The sequence below is a fragment of the Trichosurus vulpecula genome, chromosome 1, assembly GCF_011100635.1.
Source record: "Trichosurus vulpecula isolate mTriVul1 chromosome 1, mTriVul1.pri, whole genome shotgun sequence".
Lineage (NCBI taxonomy): Eukaryota > Metazoa > Chordata > Mammalia > Diprotodontia > Phalangeridae > Trichosurus > Trichosurus vulpecula.
This window is the reverse complement of record NC_050573.1, coordinates 349,033,783-349,055,605: the sequence shown is the minus strand read 5'-3', so window position 1 is coordinate 349,055,605 and position 21,823 is coordinate 349,033,783.

Here is a 21,823-nt window from a genome sequence, read left to right as displayed (position 1 = left end):
GGAACCCATAATTGAATTTTTATATGAAAGGCAGTATGGCATAGTGAATTTGGAGTCAGGAAGATGTTGGTTCAAAGTCCTTGTGGGCAAATCACTTAACTTTTCTGAGCTTCAGCTAATGCATTTGTAAGTGAAGACAACAATACCTATGTATCAGTAAGGCAAGATGTATGACCTCAAGGATGACCATGAACATGCCTGTAGGGTTCAGAATCACAAAGTATATGAAAAACTCTCTAGGTAGAAGGCAAAGGAAGTATAACATTTATTTAGACTCCAGAGGATAAAATCCCAAGACCAGCTACTCCAATTCAATATAGCAGTAATTATATTCCAAAACCAGTAAGCCCACCTCAATGTAGCAACAAGAAAATTATAAAACAGAATTATGACAAGGAACCAAGTCATCCTATAACCTTCCCTACCCTGCTAGGTCCTTCCTGTAAACACTCATGAATCCTAACTCTCTGCTTGCCTGCATTCTCTCCCTCCTCAGTTCTCTGGTCTCTGAAGCTCCCTAGTTTCCACTCTCAGCTTAGCACTCTTTCTGTAGCTCTGTCAACTCTGAGTTCCTGCTCCTTCTCCTTGGGCTGAATTCTGACTTATGTAGCTCTAGGCAGAATCTTCTTCTCTCAGTTCTGGGTTCTCTTTATATACAGTCCTAGCTGACATCTGATTGGCTAGAACTCAGGTCTCTAATTGGCTGAATTCATGACTGACTAGAACTCAGTGCACATACCATTGGCTCTAGTCTTAGGAACTCCCCTTAGGGCCCTGAGGGCTTCATGCACAAATTGGCTTAGTACTTAGAGGCTTTAGGCCTTACAAACAGAGGTATAATCAAGCTTTCCCACCTAGCGCCGCCCCGCCCCCCAGGCCTATTAAATGGGTGGGGAAGATCTTTGATCACATTAATGCTACAATCTATCATAGAGAGGAAACAAGGAATAGTAAATTGTTGGTCAGCCTTAAAATCACCAAGACCTGGATTCTAGTTCTGTCTCTCATGTCTAGCCATGTGACTTTGGGAAAGTAATTTAGCATCTCCATGCCCCAGGCAACTTTCTAATATCATAAATTTCAGAACAAGTACCAATCTTCATTGATAGAATGACTTTCCTCACCAATGAAATTGCAGGTGCAATTCAAAAAAATTACCAATAATACTTACCCCAGAATGTGTTTATAAGGCTCAAATGAAGTAATGCATGTAATATGCTTTGTAAAGTTTAAAACTCTAAATAGGCATCAGTTATTATTGTTTGAAATTTGAAGCAAAGGGTGGTGAATGAATCGGGCTCTGCCTATTGGACTTACTGAAGCAAATATAAAAAATAAAGTAAAATTGGCATGTCTAGAAGAAAAGGGGGTAGTACAAGGAAAAAAGAACAATGAAAACTGATTTTTAAATGGAAGAAATTAAGATAAGTTGGAAGACTTTCCATAAAAGACAAAATGAAAGGTCATTTGGGAGAACATTTACTGTTTGAGACAGTATGAGTTATTTACTTTGAGAACAAAGAAAAAAGGTAAATGCTTATTTTTCTTAATGTTCACTAAAAGGAATCATCCAGAGACAGCTGAAAAATGTAAATTAGAAAGGGAATGAAGGAGGAATTTGGAGTCATGATAAAATAATTCATCAGGAAGCTGCTAACCCTCTGAAGAAACTTTGCAGTTTGAAATTTTAAAGGAGGGAGCAGATGCTAAGAATCTGTTTTTAGACCATCTATGAATGTTAATTTAAGTATTCACATTCTCAATATGAGATCTTTGTCCAATGACCAAAGAGTAGAGGGATATACTGCTGAGGGAAATGAATGACATCCATATTAATATTCTCATTATAAATTAAGCAGAAGACACAAAGTAGTTATACCTGAAGGTAAGGATGGTTCATAGATTCCCCTTAAAATGATAATAAAGGATATGACAGGGTTGGCTTCCTCATTACCTTTCTCAGGTATCAAGAAGCATAATTTTCAGGGATACTTGGTGATCCTGTCTTGCAGGGCTCATGATAACCATAAGCAGGTGGACCACCACGAAGATAGTTGCAGTTCATGCTCAATAAATATCATTTGTAGGGGAAGAAGAAGTAATGAAATTCTATAAGGATCCTCCAAATTAAGTCAGCATTTACCTTAATCCTTCATATCTTCCATACAAAGTGAGCACACAATAGAAACTATGTTAAAAAGTATAAATTTGGATTAAGAAATGAAAAGGCCAAAGGTTTGTAGAAATTTCATGTTTACACGTCAATTGAATTTAAAAAATAACATTTATTACATTCCTATTACATGCATGGTATTGTACTAAACTTTGGTGATGAAAAGATAAGAATGGCAGTACTTGCCCTCAAAGAGCTTACATTTTATTCTTTTGGGGGGGCAGGGGGTTGGGGAGGAGAGGAGGGATGTTTCCATGAAGATTTTCCTTAGTGTGAGAGTTTGAAGTTATGCTTTAATGTTCAGTGGATCTGTGATATCATCAGCCTGGGTGCTCTCTGCAATGCAGCTCTCACTACCTATTCACATCTTCTCTTTCTGTGTGATACTTTTCATATCCTTCTAAAAATGTCTTCACAGGCGATATACTTGACATACTGAGAACTTTTCTCTTAACCTTTTGGAATATAGATGCACCACGCAGGCTGACTGTTATCTTTTACTTGAATTACATGACAAGCCCACAAACGAAGACTCTTTGTTATCTTCTTTGCTGTTTATTATGTGAAGTTCATCATTTGTAATAGTATATTGTGGCCTACTTACATTTACTGTATAGATTTGCATTGTCTTTTGGGTATCCACAATTATAATTCTTTTGATTGTGGTATTCCATAAATTACAGTAATATAGAATTACTAGAAGAATATTGGTATTAAAAATTGAGCTTTTTTCTTAGGCAGAAGCTTGGATTCATTGAATGTGTTATATAATTTTTCAAATGAAATCCAGCCCACTCTCTTCCTCTTGTTTAATTCTGTATTGTCATTGTCCATCTGCAGTGCATTGAAAGATTGTGTTTGAGGGCTAGCTCAATGGGTTGTTCAATCAATTACCTATTTTAAACTGGACAGTACGTATTTTGCTTTCACTTAGTCTTCCTGTCTGGATTGTTAAGCTGAACTTCTGAATCATTTTAACATTCATTTAGGAGGCTCTGCAGTTTTCAGGGCTTGATATCAATTAGAGAATTTGGAGAAACTTACTATTTTTAGGGAATCCTTCAATATGTACTCTGTGTAATGCATATTTCATGATAGCGAAGTTTTTATAGCACAAAGGCAATGGATAACAAATGCCTCCTTGTTTTATGACTTGATCCATCCTGATAATCAGAAGGTCATAAAATAAAATTATCTCTATTATTGCATTTTTAAGAATTGTGTATAATTTTGATGTATCCATTCATTAGAGACACTTTGTTGAGCTTCTCTGGGGCTTCATTATTAAATGAGGAGGGGAAGTTACTACTAGAGTCATTACATCTGCACATCTTTATCTAGCCATCCTCATTAGACATCACATTATAGTATCTTAGGAAGCAAAGGGTAGGAAGTGGTTAAAGTAATAGGCTGAGATATTCCCATGATATCTGTCATAATTATGCTGTAGGATTGTGCCACAGAATATTATAGAAGCCCTTTCATCTCACTTTTGATTGGTCTGTGGCCAAACATTTCCACTGGTAAGCTTACTGTGCTAATGAGTCCCCAGGGAATGAGTGAGTTTTCCATGTTGTCTACTTGGCTTTTCTCTGTCTCCCTGGCATGGTCTGGCCTCTTTACCTCAAGCAGTCATCTTACAAATACACAAGTGGTCACAAAAGGAACCCAGGGAAAAGCATATGAATATATCACATGTTGGAAAACCAACTCAGTAGTATGTCTTACTAAATAGTGCATTAGTATTATCTATCCTCTTTTATATGAAGATAATATATAAAGACTAGAAAGTTCTTGTGGAAAAATCTGGCATGCATATTGTGGGGATTTTACTATCAGTAGCGTAGGAAGAGTTGAGTGCTCTACCTTCAGGAATACAGATCTCCCTTGCATTGTCTGGTGGTTTCAAGGCTGTGGGGAACAGCAGACAAGAGTAGATACTAATCTGCTTTTGCATGTAGGATAGAAAGAACAGGAATATAGCTGGGTAAACATGGATCAGACTGTCAGGTTGCAGATGAGCATGTGGTGAGAATAAGTAGAATGAGCATAGGTAAAGGGGTCTATTGTTGAGGGGACCAATAGCAGTGACATAGTTGAAGTGCCTGTGTCATTGGGCCTAGGTCTTTCTTCCTCTTTTGTCTTACTGTGATAAATGGGAAGGGTTTTCGCAGGTGTTTGTGTTGGTCAGGATTTGTGACCTATAGTGTTCCAGGGTCCATTCATGGTATGCAGTACAATTGAAAGCATAAGTGATGATGCAGCTATATTCCAGGGTCAACCTTGAGCTGCTTATCTGAATTTGACCTGTTAGACTAGCTCCCAATCTACTGTCCCTAAAGAAGACTTGCCTGTTGGCAAGTATCAGGATGTAATAGACCGGTGGTTGACCATGTTAGTCAGTGGAATTGATGGTTAGCCATGATATAGTTTCAGAGGAAGAAAAGTTCCTTCTGAGCTTCATCCCCACCCAGCATCTCACCTGCCGTATCATTGAGGCCTGAAATCCCACCATTAAATTTATCCCTTTGGCTTAAGATTTTTTTTCTTGGAGTGCAAATACTCATAAGACAGTCAAGATATTAGACTTTATCAATTATAGCATAGCAAGAACAAGCTTATCTATCTGGTCTTTTCTTGGGAGGACATTTTAATAGCTGGGGGAGAGGGGAAGAATATGTAGGTGCCGGATGCCTAATTGAGGTGAGGATAGTTGCCAGCAAGAGGAGAAATAGGGAAGGGAAGGGAAGGGAGCACTTAGGCTATCCAGAAAGAACTTTACAATGTAGTGTAGATTAGAGAGCATTATATTTTTGAGCCAGATCTGCATTCAAGTTTTAGCTCTGCCACTTATTAGCTATGCTATTAGGGTCAGATCATCTTTCCTTTCGAAGCCTTAGTTTCCTAATTTATGAAATGGGAATAATAATACTTGCATTTATATTGGAGAGAGGAGGGCATACTAGGTGTTTTGAGAATACTCTATAAGCCTTAAAGTGTTCTGTTACTGTTATTAATAGTTCATTGTATTTGCACTACCTACCTAACAGGATAGTGGGAAAACATGTGAGTCTTCAAACATTATGTTAATATAAACTATCATTATTAGTATTATTATCTACAAGATGGAGGATAATTACTCCTGCTCTACTTTCCTCCTTGAGTATTTGTGAGGATCTGTGGAGATAGTATGGGGAGAAAGTAATTTTTATGGTAAGTAACTAAATAAAATTAAGTTGTTATTACTACTTTGCAAATTTTTTGAGGAACAGCCCCAGGAGGGTATAACTACTACTCATTTGTGTGCTGAGATAATGAATATTACTGTATTTAAATGCTGAATTAAATCTAGTTGTGTGTCTAACATAGTTGTACACACAACAATCATTCCACAGTCTTTCCTTCTGTACTGTCATTGTCTATTTCTCTTCCTTTATTTATTTCTTTTCTCTTTGTGCCTTTGGCTTTCTCATCATACATGTCAACATTCTGTATCATAGTATGGCTTTTATCACATCTTTTCACAAGTGTCAAATTGCTCTAGAAGCTACTTGGAAAACAGCCCGTGATGAACAGCTGCATGAGCTGTCCTCCCCACATCCTTCATAACAACTGCCCCCAGTGTGTAATTCCAAACAGATTTCAGAGACTTCCCCCTACAGTGAGCCAAAAGGAGCTGTCCTCAGCACCATTCCAGTGAGGGTTATCTTGCTGGAAAACTCTGGGAAGGAACACTGGGAGGTGCTCTTTCTCCAGAGAGCCTGGAAAAGTTGAACGATCACAATCATATGAAGTTTATTTTTTTCCCTCCTTGGCCTCTCTGTCTATGATAGTATACATTTCTTTTTTATCCAGAAAAATGAGTTTAATCTTTTTCCTCTCTGTATATTCTTGTTAGGGGTCCTGCTTCTAAGTCATGATAAAAGTGACTAGTCATACCTTTCTTCACACAACAGAATTCACTCTTTTTTAAACTGCCATTGATGATGTTTGTGTTTAGTGACCACCTTTTATGACTTTATATTGAAATGAGTCATCTAAAGGTTGGGTTTCGGCTTTCACTAAAAGAAAAGATGAGAAAATATGCTGTAGTCCTTTCACTGGTAGCAAGTGGCTAGTTGGTAGAAGAGAATTGTATATACTTTCAGACTGTTAATTATATTGTTTAGGTTTGCTGAATTGCTTTTTTTTCTCCTCTTTTTATTTGTTTTTTGTTACAAGGGAAGGATTATGGTTTTGGGAGGGATATATTCAGAAGTGTTTGGATCATGCTTGAGGATGGACCTGTGGGGTCCATCCCATGAAGCATGAATATCACTGAGTGTATTCCTAGAAACTTCTGGTAAGTTGAGGTTTGGAGTCCTGATAAAGGTCACATGTAGTCAGATGCTTCTGATTGATCTCTATGAACTACTCCTGCTCCAGGCTCAGGGGATGGAAATGCATTTATTAAGTGCTTACTATAAACCAGGTACTGAGATAAACATTGAGGATACAAATAAAAGAAAGCAAGATATTCAATAAAGTGTAAAAGGAGAGATACCTTCTGACTTGGTACTCAATCAATTATCACTTGGAATTTTGGTGTGTGTAGAGGGCTAGGATTCTTCCTCAGTTGTGGCAGCTGCTGGTGTCAGTGAAAGCATATACTTGTCTAGTGATCCTGAGACTGGATTACAAAGTCTTTTCCAGCATGGTGGCTTTCTTGGGATTTAGAGGGTTCCTAGATTCCTCAGACATTGCTAGATGTCTTGAAGGAAGTGTTTCCTGAAGCTACTAGAATCCTTCTTGGAGAAGATGACAGCGAACAGGAGGATGAACTGAAGCCTCTCCTGGCTTGCCAGAAGATCTGGACTTTGAAATATTGATAGAGTGCAGCTCCATCATGAAAGCACCTGTTCAATAGTCCCACAAACTATTTCATATCTTTATGTTTTAATTATCAAGATCTTGGGGGAGCAAATAGGAATGATGGATTATGATATTATATTGTCAATGTTCATAAATGCAGATTATCATGAGACTTTTGTGTTTTGAGCATTTTGTTTGGTAGAGGAGCAAATAAATAGTTGTCCTACACTTGTACTATTTTTTTCATCAAATACCTTTCTAGAAGCAACCTTGTTAATTCTTTTTGTACAGTTTAATCTAGAAATTTTCTCCAAAATTCTACTCTTTGGTAGGAGCATTATGAGCCAGAAACAAGAAAAAGCCTAAAACCACTTTTAGGTGCCAGGCTCCCTTAGGAATAAACTTTGCTTGTGTGAATTCAGAGCTATGACTAGTTAGAGAGAGTGTTCTTTCCTCTTCCCCTCTGGGCCTTGGATCTGTTTATGAAAATTTTAAAAAATTGGCTTTTCAGTGTCTGTTATAAAGTACAGGAAGTTTCCAGTTCAGAAATTAATTCATAAATCAATTGTTTGGAATTGAGTGAATCTTTCCCATTGAACCAAAGGTGTAAATGGTAGTTAGATTTGCAGGATAGCTCAGAAAGGCTTACTTCACCCACGAAAAGGCTGAGATCCTACACTGAAGTTCTGTTCTGATGCATCATCATCATGTAGTGGGAACTCTGAACTGTGAGAAGGGTGACTTAAACAGGATATAGTAGGAAAACTGAGCTATCAAAAGTGGAGGATAGTTGGAGAGGGGAGGAAAGTAAGGACTTGTCACTTTGTCCCCTTTGCCTTCTTTCTCTGACAAAGAAAAGTTGGCTAACTTAAGCCACCTGTTTTGTTTGTAAATTTCAGTTCAGTCATTTTTCAGTCATGTCCAATTCTTGGTGACCTCATTTGAGATTTTTTTATTGGTTAATTTATTTATTTTTAGTTTTCAACATTCACTTCTGTAAGTTTTAAATTTCCTCCCCCTTTCTTCTCCCCTCCCTCTCCAAGATGGCCTGAGATTTGATATAGGTTCTACATAAATATTCCTATTAAACATATTTTCACACTAGTCATGTTGTATAGAAGAATTATAAGGAATGGGAGAAACCATGAGAAAGAAACAAAACAAAACAAAGCAATAAAAGAAAATAGTATGCTTTGCTCTGCATTCAGACTCCATAGTTCTTTGAATGGCATTTTCCATCATGAGTCTTTTGGAATTGTTTTAGGTCCTTGCATTGCTGAGAAGGGTTAAGTCTATCAAAATCAGTCATTGCCCACTATGGCTGTTACTGTGTACGATGTTAACCTAGTTCCACTGACTTCACTCAGCATCAGTTCATATAAGTTTTTCCAGGTTTTTCTGAAGTCCGCCTTATCATTTCTTATAGCACCATAGTATTCCATTACATTCATATACTGCAACTTCTTCAGCCATTCCCCAACTGATGGGTATCCCCTCAGTTTTCAGTTCCAGCCACCACAAAGAGAGGTGCTATAAATATTGTTGTAATGTGGGTCCTTTTCCCATTTTTATGATCTCTTTGGGATACAGCACTAGAAGTGGTATTGCTGGGTCAAAGGGTATGCACATTTTTATAGCCCTTTGGGCATAGTTCCAAATTGCTCTCCAGAGTGGTTGGATCAGCTTATAGCTCCACCAACAATGAATTAGTGTTCCAACTTTCCCACATCTTCTCCAACATCTATTATTTTCCTGTTTTCTCACTTGGGATTTTCTTGGCAAAGATACTGGAGTAGTTTTCCATTCCCTTCTGCAGCTAATTTTAAAGATGAAGAAACTGAGGCAAACAGGATCAAGTGACTTGCAGAGGGTCACACAGCTAGTAAGTGTCTGAGGCCAGATTTGAACTCAGAAAAATGAAGTTTTCTTGACTCCAGGCCAGGAACCTTATCCACTGCACCATCTACCTGCCCTAAGTTTGTCTAAACTAGAGGTTCTTAACTTTTTTTGTGTGTCTTGGACCCCTCCGGCAGTCTGGTGAAGACTATAGATCCCTTATCAGAAGAAAAGCATTTAAAAATGCTTTTTATAGAATACATTGAATTATAAAAGAAACAAGTTATATTGAAATGTAATTGTCAAAATATTAAAAAAAAACAAGAAGATTGCTGACCCTTGGTTAAGAATCCCTGGAAATAGTCAACAGCAAGAATTTAATATATGTCTGCTGTGTGCCTGGCACTATGCAAAGCGCTGGGGACAGCAAGATGAAAACAGAAAATACTTCCTACCCCTAAGGGTGAATACTAGGTGACCTTGTACAGCTCTCCTTCACTCAAATCAAAGTCAACTGCAAGTCATGTCATTATTTCCCTGATGTCATGGTCCTCTTTGAAAACAAAGGACAAACACAACCTGTGAGTAGACCAAGCTGCCTGAAAGGGGAACCAGGTAGTTGGGTAACTCAGCTTACCCTCTCCCCCTCCCCCTCCCCCTCCCCTTTCCTCTCCCTCTCTTTCTTCTTCTCTCCAAAGGAAAGTAAATTTTGATGTCCAGAAGCTGCCCACTTAACTTGGGGTTTGCCGGCTAGATTCATTTCTTTCTCTTTCTTTCTTTCTTTCTTTCTTTCTTTCTTTCTCTCTCTCTCTCTCTCTCTCTCTCTCTCTCTCTCTCTCTCTCTCTCTCTTTCTTAAAACCCTAAACCTAGTTCACTCTGAAGTTCATAGATTGGACCACAACAGGTCCCAGCCCAAGCTCCACTTAATGGCTGTATTTTGGACCCTCCTGGCTTAGAGTGAATGTCAATCATAACTGTTACTCTTTGGAACAGCAACCCTGAGAGTCTTCCCCTCCCAGCTTGATTTTTTTTTCTTTTTTCGTAATTAAAGGGGCCATCCCTTGACTGATTTCTTAAAGAGGCCTATTCACTAAATGGGAGTCACCTCACTCTAAGTGAGTATATGAAAAGGCCTGAATCTAAAAGGGCCAGGGTCTCCCCATTGTGTCCTGGGTCATCTCCAGTTATCCTGATGAATATCAGGTCACTGGATCCAGATGGCTCTGGAGGAGAACGTGAGACTGATAACCTTGCACAGCCCTCCCTCACTCAAAATCAAGTCAACTGCAAGTCATGTCATCATTTCCCTGATGTCATGGTCCTCTTCGAAAATGAAGGACAAACACAACAACCAGGGCACAGTTACTTAAATACAAAAGAAATGAATAGTGATTGCATGGGAGTAGATTGGGGGGGGCAGACCTCACAACTGGCAGAATCCAGAAAGAGGAAGAGGAAGTGAAATTAGCCTTGAAGGAATCTAGGAATTCCATTGCAAATCTCAACTGGTACTAGAAGGTACTAAAAAGTGGTCAAGGATCTGAGAAGAAAGATATTGACACTAGCTTTTCCCTAGAAAGGATTTAATTTCAGATTAGCCATATCTAATCAAATTAGACCCTAAGAAGGAAACCCTTATTTTGTTATATGACAGAATGGAACCTAGGGCCTAGCATTATGTGACTACTTGGAAATTTCCTCATGATGAAAAAATAAAAAACAAACGAACAAATTCATAATCTGAAAATTTTAGGGAGGAATGGTTTAAAACGAATATCTTGTCTACAGAACAACTGTGCCCATTGAAGTTCCAAGTTGTCATTTTACACTGGACAGGCTTATGACTAGCAAAGTCTTTGCTAATTAATTTTCTTAGTTATTCCTTGCTGACTTTCTTTTCTTAACCTCCTGAAATTTTGTTCTGCAGGGAGTGGCTGCCTGGAAGAAACAGAAGAAAGTCTCTTATTTCAGACTGTTCTGCTTCCATCTGAACCATAGTGTCTTTGGTAGTGACTTTTGCAGAATATATGCCAAGGTCAGATAATAATAGTTGGCATCAAGGTGTAGAGGGTAAAGACACAATCTTGGAGTTAGGAACACCTGAGTTCAATTTCTGATTCTGATGTATACTAGCTGGTTGACCTTCATCATGTCACCTTACCACTCAGGATTCCAGGTAACTGAGTAAGACTTTATGTTGCAGAACACTACTTGATTTGCATTAGAGAGAGATTCCTCACTGGGAAATTTCTTATACCCATAAATGAAATGAAAAATCTAGGGCAAAAAATTTAAATAATATTAAGAATAGTAAAGACGTCATTATAAATATCATACTGATACTTAACATACCAATTAAAGTTTTACAAAGATTTTTCCTTACAACATAACCTTTGGAGGTATGTAATATAAATATTATCTCCATTTTAAAGAATGAGGGAGAGATAATCACTGGCTAATGATGGACAGCCAGAATAAGCAATTAGTGAAGTAATGAGTTAGAATTTTCTTTCATTTCTATTAGCAGGTGTACTTATTTGCATAGGTAAGTTAATATGCCTTGATTACAGATCTTGACAGGGGAAAATGTTTTAACTTGGGTCTGAAATTCAAACAGGCTTGTAAATTAAAATACAATTTCATTCACAAATGGACGAAAAGGTCTTTAAGTAACATTCTTGTAAATTTTGAGGGTAAGGAATTGTTCATCTATCCATCCATCCATCTATCTATATCTATCTATCTATCTGTCTATCTATCTTTGTTTATACAAAAGGATATTTACTGTGAAGACAGTGCAAGTGTAAATTTTGAAAAACATTTTCCTCTCCAACACATGGTAGTACACTATCCTCTATACCACCTCTGTCCTTGGGGAAAATAGGTTCATACAGTTTCTACAAAGAATTTAGAGGCAATTATTGATTGGATTCACAAACAAAATCCCCAAGTTAACAAGCATTTATTAAGCTCCAGCTATGTACCAAGTACTCTGCTAATCATTGGGGATACAAAAAAAGCAAACATTTTCCCTTTCCTCATGGAGATGGCAATCTAATTGGGGAGATAACATGTAAATACATAAAAGAAGATATAATCTATATATCAGAATTTATCTGTACAAATAGGTAGATGACCTAAAGATATAGGCATATGAGATAAATTGTATGTAACTAACATTAAGGGAAATTGGGAAAGGCTTTTTGCAGAAGGCAATATTTTAATTTACACTTGAAGGAATCTAAGGAAGGCAGGCAATACAGTTGAGGAAGGAGGGAATTTCAGGTATGGGAGTAAACTGGTGAAAAGGCAGAGTAGAGGGTAAGTTAATGTGTTATTCAAGGAACATCAATGAGGCCATGTCTCTGGATCATAGAATATATTAGGAAGGTTGTAAGATATAAGTAGCCTGTAAAGATGGGACAGGTTTTGAAGAGCCCTGAATGACAAACTGAAACTTAAAAATTTCTTCCTAGAGGTAAGAGGGAACCATTGGACCTTAATGACTAGTGGGATGACATGGCTAGACATAAGGTTCAGAAAGACCACTTTGATAGCTGAGTGGAAGATGGATTGGAATGGAGAGAGACTTGAGGCAAGTGGACCAACCGGGAGGCAATAAATTGTAATCACTTAGGCATTAGGTTATGAGGGCGTTGTTTAGAAACTTGGCAGTTTCCAGAGAGAAAGAGTGGGCAGTATATTTGAAAGATGATGTGAAAGCAGAATCATTAGTACTTGACAAATGATTGGATGTGGGTGGGGTGAGGAGAAGTTGAAGAATGAAGTATGACACCGAGGTTGTGAAGCTAGGTTACTGGGAAGAGAGTTACGGCTTGATAGTGATTGAGAAGTTTGGAAGAGGGAAAGGTTTGGAAGGATGGGAAAATATTGATTGAAAATCTGAGGTCATTTGGCCCATAATGTATTTGATTGAAAAAGGATTGCTCTGAAATATTAATAATAAGAGATCATCTAGCTTTTACCTGAAGATTCCTAACGGGGGAAAAGATGAGAGAGGCCATCATATATATTTATTATTATAAATAATAATATTTATTATAAACAATATTGTATTATAGAAGTTACAATTAAATATTCATATTTCATCTCTATTGATATTTGTAATTATATTTATGTATTTATTATAATATTTTAATAAATAATATATATATATATACACACCTATAGTTTTCTTGCTTTGATTGTTAGGAAGATTTCCTACTAAATCTACCTCTTTGCAATTTATACCTACTGTTGCTAATTCTACTTTCTGAGATCAATCAGAACAAATCTAGTTTTCTAGATGACAGCCTTTTAATCAAAGATAGCTAGCATTTCTTTTTTCTATGAAATTTCATCTTATTATCAAAAGCCCATCATTTTAGCCTGTCATGATCTTTCTGGATCCTGAATCTGTCATCTAATGCATTAACCATCTCATTGTGCTTTGTGCCATCTGAAAATTTGATAAGCATGGCACATGTACCTTTATTGAAATCACTGATAAAAGTGTTAAACAGCTCAGGGATAAAGTATCCCTGGGACACTGCATAAAACTCCCTCTTCTGTGTTGATGCTGACTCATTGGTGATTGTTTTTTAGGTCCAGTGACTCAACCATTCCGAACCCACCCAATTAGACTTTCATCTAGCTTCATTCAAACTCTCCATTTTGGCCAAATAGAAATCATGAGAGATTTTGGTAAATGCTTTTTTAGAATAAAAGTATATATACTGTGTTTCTAGCATTCCCCTGATCTATGGTTTAATAACTGTATCATAAAAGGAAATAGGATTATGAAACCATGCTGGTTTTTACCAATTGATGCCTCACTCTCCAAATATTCATATACCCCCCTATAATAATATATCATCCTTATGCTCATCTCATTTTTTTGTGGTTCAAAGGATTGCTTCTATTCACCAATTTTCTCCTTCCCTTCTTCTCTCTGTCCCTTGCTCCCTTCCTCCTTCTCTCACCTAGACTAAGAGTATAGGGGGTACTCATAAACCTAATCCCAGAACTGATTGGCACAGGATCTTTGACTTGTATTGTTTCTGGCCTGGGTTGGTTTGCTTCTTTGTAGGCTACTTGCTGGCCCCTTACTCATGTATTGATTTCTGACAGTGCAGACACATGATCAGTTTAGTCACTAGTCTCAGTCCTGGTAGCTGGGATTACAAGGATACACTGCCATGCTTGGATTCCCTATGATCTTTCATATCACCGATCATTTAACAATCACATCTGCTAGCTGTTTCAGATCCTGGAATATAGGTCTTCCAGGGCTGATGATTTTAGTTCATTGAGGGCAGCTATATGTTCTTTTACTATTGCCTCATTTATTTTGGCTTTTAACTCATAGGATCATAGAAACTCAGAGACACAAGGAATCTAAGAGGCTATTTTGAATTTTCTACAATATAGCTAACAAGGAACTGTCTAGTCTTTGCTTAAAGACCATTAGTGAGGGCAACAAACTACCTTCTGAAGCTGCACATAGGACTGCCTAATCTTTAGGAAGTTATCCCTTACAATGAACTGGAGGAATCTGCCTCTCTATAGCTTCTATTCATTACTTTTAGTTTTGCCTTCTGGGATTAAGCAGACACAGTTTAATGCCTCTCAACCTTTTGAGTATTTGAAAATACCTATTATGTGTTCCCTAAATTTTCTCCAGGATAAAAATTCCCAATGACTTCAAATGATACTTATATGATATAATCTCTTCTTATCTGAAGTATATACCTCAATCGCGGCAAACAGTCTTCATAAACATTTGTTTCCAGTTCTTCAACATCCCAATAACCCCCATCTCTACTTACTATGGCTTATCAATGTCCGTTTTAAATTTCTGGGTCCAAAACTAAAAATAATATTGATAGGGTGACCTGAGCAGGGCAGAGTACAATAGAATGATCATTTCCTGCCTTCTGGATACTATGGATCTTAATATAGCATGAGATTGAGCTACTTGTTTAGATGCTGTATGAAAGTTTACTAGATCCTCAGTTCTTTCATATGAATATATGGCAATATCGCTGCCAAATACTATAATCATATAGTTCATGTTTTAAACTCAGATGTTGTACCTTGCATTAAACTCATTACATTTTGTCTTATGAAATCTGAAACATTGCTCTGGCCTGTCATCTGCATTTGGGATTCTAATTTGGGCTCTGAAATATCCACAGCAGTAGGAGGAAAAAGCCTCATCAGCAGTGCTGCCTGGATGTCTGGCCATGATAGAAGGGCCCCGAATGGCATCTAGGCAAACCTGGCCTAATATAACATTCAGGTAACCTGGGCCTGGGATATAGCAGGAGAGAAGACCAAACAATTCCTAGAGAAGGAGAGGCCTAGTGTCAGTATCACACTCAGGATTAGGTAGGGCCTCTTCATGCCATTCAGGAATGAGGCCACAGTGCTTGACCCAAGAACAGTGCCTCTATGCTAGACAAGCTAGATAAGCGAATGAAAGAAGACCCTGAATATTATAGGGAAATACCTGGGTCTAGGAGATGCTACTCTCTAAGGAAGAGAGTGACCCCACAACAAGTACAAGTACAACTTCAGAGAAAGAGAAATGCCCTGGCCACCCTGATTTCAGAATACCAGGAAGAAATAATGTAAAAGATATACAGTGGAATAGCTAGTAAAGAAAGAATATTTTTTTGGATAATTTTGATTATGTTAAATTGAAATGTTTTTGTACAAAAAAACGAATGCAACAAAAATTAGGAGGGAAGCAGAAAATTGGGAGAAAATCTTTGCAACTAGTATCTCTGATAAAGGCCTCATTTCTAAAATATACAGGGAACTGAGCCAAATATACAGGAATACAAGCCATTCCCCAATTGAGAAATGGTCAATGGATATGAACAGGCAGTTTTCAGAGGAAGAAATTAAAGCTATCTATAGGCATATGAAAAAATGCTCTAAATCACTACTGATTAGAGAAATGCAAATCAAAACAACTCTTAGATACCACATCTCTCCTGTCAGATTGGCTAAAATGACAAAGCAGGAGGATGATAAATGCTGGAGAGGATGAGGGAAAACTGGAACATTGTTACATTGCTGGTGGAGTTGTGAGATGATCCCTCCATTTTGGAGAGTAATTTGGAACTACGCCCAAAGGGCCACAGGAATGTTCATACCCTTTGACCCAGCAATACCACTTCTAGAGTTGTATCCCAAAGAAATCACACAAGAGGGAAAGGGACCCATATGTACAAAGATATTTATAGCAGCTGTCTTTGTGGTAGCCAAGAATTGGAAATCAAGGCAATGCCCATCAATTGGGGAATGGCTGAACAAGCTGTGGTATATGAAGGTAATGGAATACTATTGTGCCATAAGAAACGGGGATGATACGGACTTCGTAACCACCTGGAAAAATCTACACGACATAATGCTGAGTGAGCGGAGCAGAGCCAGGAGAACATTGTACACAACCACAGATATATGGATTCCATGAGGACCAACCCTGACAGACTTTGCTCTTCTCAGCAACGCAAGGTGCAAGGACAACTCCAGGGGACTCACGATGGAGAATGCTATCTTCATCCAGAGAAAGAACGGTGAAGTTTGAATGCAGATTGAGGCACACTACATGCTCGCCTTTTTTCTTCTCTTTTGTTTTTGTTTTTGGGTTTTTTTTTGTTTCTGCCTCTTCTTTCTCATGATTCATTCCATTGGTCATAATTCTTCTCCACAACTTGTCTAGTGTATAAATTAATTCAATGCGAAGTTATACATGGTAGTTATATGAGATTCCATGCCGTCTTGGGGAGGGAGAGGGGAAGGAGGGGAGAAAATCTGGAACTCAAAATTATGTAGAACCATGTGAAGTAAACTAAAAATAAAAAAATATTAAAAAAAGTAAAGAAAGAATATTAAAAAGCATTGATAACCTTAGAATAGATGGGTAGGGTGGGGCGGGGAAGGTAACCTTACCCAAGAATGAAATGCCCTAAAAAAGTAAAATGGACCAAATAGAAAATCATCACTAAATGAAATGAGAAATATTAAAACAAAATCAAAAGATGAAAAAAAACAATCAACCAATAAACATTTATCAAGCCTCTGCCCTCAAGGACCTCATAATCTAACAGGACAGAAATGGAAAACAGTTTATGAAATATGATATTAAAGAAATAAACCTGGAAAGCAAGTCAAGGAGAGATGACCTAAGAATTATCAGATTATCTGAAAATCATGACCCTCCTCCCCAATCTGGATATGATATTTCATGAAATTATGAATAAAATTTTCCAGATCCATTTGAAACAGAGGGCAAGGTAGAAATAGAAAGAATTCAATGGTTGTCTTTTGAAAGAAACCCCAAAATGTTAATTCCCTTGAATATCATAGCTAAAATCTATAGCTTCCATATCAAAGAAAAAGATACACATTAATTAAAGAGTTCAAATAACAAAGAGCCACAGTAAGGATAGCACAAAAAGTGGAAGCTGCCACTATAAAGTAGAGGAGAGCAACACATAGTTTTCAAAAAGCCAAAGATAAAGAGTTGCAACCAAGAATAGCCTATAAAACAAAACCAAACATAATCTCATAGGAGAAACGTTAATCTTTAATGAAAAAGAGAATTTTCAAACACCTCTAATGAAAAGGCCAGATATAAATAGACATTTTCAATGGAAACAGAAGATCCAGAGGAAACAGAAAGATACATACACTTGTTCAGTTGGAAGACACTGTGTGGATGAATTTTTTCATGCTAACAGTGAGATAAGAAACAAATATCAGAATCCTAATATCATCAAAAGTCATAAAGAAGGGTAAATATGACAGATGAAGGACTAGAGGATGATTCCTCCCTCTTGTTTTGATGGTCTCTGGAGAAGACAGGGGAGCATACTGGGGAAGAAAAGAGGAGTAATGGGAGGAAAACCACCATCATGTAATAGAGGTGCTTGAGATGAAGAGTATTTAAACACAGGGGAAGGGGCATAGGCTCACATTCATCTGAACTAGATAAAGTAAGATGAAACACAACTATGCACAGTAAAAGATAAGATACTGGCTTAAGAATACATTAAATTTCTTAAAAGTCGAATGGGATAGGAAGAAGGGGGGGGGAGAAAAGGGTATAAGAGTGGGGGTAAGATAGGTAAGGGAATAGTCATGAGTAAGACATGAAATGTTGTAGAGAGGAGCGTCAAAGGATGATTAATAGGAAATCTGTAAAATGATCTGGAGAAGAAAATGGCAGGAAGAAAAAAAAACTTCAAGAGAGAGGAAACAGTATTTAATTTACAGATCACAAGTGTCTGTCAAACTATTTTACCACTTTTTTTATTATTTTTAAAGAGGGGGTGAAAGCAAGGAGAGGAGAAAGTTATAAGAGGGAAATACATAATTAACACACATAGCCATGAATATGAATGATATGAACTCACATATAAGTGGATTGGATTAATACCAGGGATGCAAGATGGTTCAACGTAAGGAAGTCTAGAAATAAAATAAATCATGCTAATAATGTAAATAAATTTTAACACACATATCAATAGATACTGAAAATGTTTTTGACAAAGTACTTTTGACAAAGTAATTTTGTTAAAGACACAATGAAGCATAGGAATAAAGGGACCTTTTCTTAATGGATCCTGTATTCTCAATTTAAAACCAAGAGCAAACATTGTATGCAATAGAGACAAGTTAGTGGCCTTTCTAATAAGATCCTAGGTAAAGCAAAGTTGCCTATTATCACCATTATTATTTAACATTGTCCTAAAACTGCTAGCTGTATAACAAAACAAGAAAGAACATTTGAGGCATAAGTATATGCAAAGAGGAAACACAATGATCACTTTTTGCAGATGATATCAAGTTTATTTTTGAAAGTTTTATTGATATACTTTGTTTTTACATCACAAACACATAGATTATTCTTACTTTTTGAGAAGTCTCTTGCAACAAAGTAAATTTTCAAATTAAAACTAATAATACATTAGCCTCATCTGAAAATTCATTCAATGTTTCACCTATTTTTTAAAGTTTTTTTCTTTTTTCTTTCCCTTATTTTATTTTTTTATTTATGATTATATTTAGGTCACATTGTCATTTTTATCCTATTGTCTCAGTCTACCCATGAGCAATCAATTCTCTATTTTAGCTCTTTTTTTATTTCTGCAGAGATTGGACATGAATGAATGACAACTTCCCTTCCAAGGCTTCAGTTTCCCTGTCTGTAAAATGAAAGAATTGAATGAGATGATTTCCAGTTCAGATCTGGATTGATCCCCACCCCCCCCAACCCTGTGGCGCTTCAGGAGAAAGTGAAGGGGGGGCATTTCAAAAAGCACCAGCCTGGCACACCCATTCATACCACTGTCCACACTAATATTTATATTTATTTTTGTTATATCCTTATTTCTTATTTCTTTCCCTTCCCCAACTTTACTGAAAAAAGAAACTTTTTTTGCAACTAATATGCATAGTCAAGCAAAAATAATTTTCTCAAGAAAATGTTAGTCAACTAAAATTAATCGAGGCAATGATTAAATTCAGCAAAGTTTCATCATAGAAAATAAATCCATATAAAGTATCGGCATCTGTATAATACCAAAAATACTAGAAAGAAAAGCTAGAAAAGGTGTATCTACCAAGATACATTCAGAACTTGTATTAATATAAAACCAATCTCTGCAGCAATAAAAAAGAGCTATATAATTAGAAATTTGATTGCTTATGGATAGATTGAGCTAGTAGGATAAAAATGACAATGTGACCTAAATTAATTTACTTATTCAGTGTTGAAGCAAATTACTAAAAGATTATTCTATAGTGCTAGATTTCTTTTATAAAATATTTCATATGTGGGAAAAAAGACCAAGAATCTCAATAATAATTATATATACACTGAATTCAATCTATAAGACTATCTATATCAACTATCAAATCTATAAGAGCCATTCCCTAATAGATAAATGGTCAAAGGATATGATCAGGCAGTTTTCAAAGGAAGAGATTTAGGTTATCAATAACCACATAAACAAAGCTCTAAACCACTAATAAATGGAGACCTACAAATTAAAGCAATTTTGAGGTTTCACCTCACACCCATCAGACTGGCAAAAATAACAAAGGAAGAAAGTGAAAAGTGTTGAAGATTTTGCCAGAAAGTGGGTATACTGATACACTGTTGTTGGAGAAGTGAATTTGGAACTCTGCTCAAATAATTACTAAACTGTGTATATGTGTATGTGCACATAAATACATATACTAACAGATCTATACACAGATATGTACGCATATACACATGAATATAGGTATTTATATTTATACATAGTATCTCTTCAGTAGAATAGTAGGATGCCTTGAGGGAAGGCACATTTTGCCTTTATTTTTGAATTTCTAGAACCTTGCATGCTACCTTGTGCATAGTGCATTCTAAATATGTTGGCTGAATTGAACTCATTCGAATTCAGTTCAGGACTATTATGAAATACAATATGAGATAGATATGTTTTAATGGGGAGAGGGAGTTGGGGAAGAATGAGAATAGTGTCATTATCTGGGAAGGCTATCAACAGTGTGGAGAGCTGTAGGCAGCCAGTGGGTGGCATAAAGGCACTGGGTGCTTGGGGAGAGGTACCATAAGAGAGAGGAACTGCAGAAAATGGAAGGAACATATGTCAAAAAGGATACTTCCTCACTTGAGAATCATGCCTAAGATGAGACTTCATGGTGTTTTGGAAAGAGCTGTCAAGGAATGAAAAGAAGGAAAGGTGACACAGACGTGTTCCAGAGGCTGCAAGGAATATCAGGTACCTGCCTGTAATTTCACAGAATACTGAAGCATTTCAGCGAGTAATAATAATAATAATGATAATATATATATATATATATATATATATATGGATGACATATATATAATATATAGATAATATATGGATGATGATGATTATAATGTAATAATAATAATAAAAGAGCGAGTATATGCGTACAAGGAAGCTAGGTGGCACAGTGGATAGAGTGCAGAGCCTAGAGTCAGGAAGATGAATCTTCCTGAGTTCAAATCTGGCCTCTGTGTGACCCTGGGCAAGTCACTTAACCTTGTTTGCCCCAGTTTCCTCATCTGTAAAATTAGCTGGAGCAGAAAATGGCAAACCACTCCAATATCTTTGCTAGGAAAACCCCAAATGGGGTCACAACTGAACAATATATGGATAGCGCTTTAAGGTTTGAAAAATACTTCATATATAGTCTCATTTGATTCTCGCAAAACTCAGTGAGATTTGTGTTATTATTATCTTTATTTTACAGATAAGGAAAATGAGTCTAACAGAAGTTAACTAACTTTCCTGGGATTCATAGCTATTAAGTAGTAGTGGCAGGATTTGAACTCAGGTCTTTGTCTACATCCAATGGTCAATCCACCATGCCACCTAGATGTCTCAGATGGTTTTGGTTAAGAAAATCCTGAAAGCAGTGGTCAAGGGATCGTTGAAAGATACAAGCAATTGTGAGACTGACTCTAGTTGTATATTTCTGTTAGCCTGGAGAATGAGAGAATTATTTTGGGAGGGTATTAAGTTGATTCAGTGGTGGTATGTTGGAGAGTGAGAAAGTATTTGTAAGTACATCCCAAGGCAGCTGAGGAGCTAGGGAGTGCTGGGACACGGTATGAGGAGAACTGTCTAGGCGTAGCATTGTGACTTGATTACTATGCTCAGCCCCCACTTCCAACCCCACGTATATTAACAGGGTGTGAGTCGTGGTGAAAAAGCTGCAAGATTTATTTATTATGCAGTATGTTTTTATCAGGGGCTTCTCAGCTCCTCTTAACATTGGCTTTGGAAGGAGATTGATTGCTTGAGGTGTGTGGCAGATAGGGTGATTAAAATACAGGTTGTCATCACAATAGCATAACACAAATTCTGAGCTCATTTTGCATGACTTTTAATGGGGAGAGGGAGTTGGGAAAG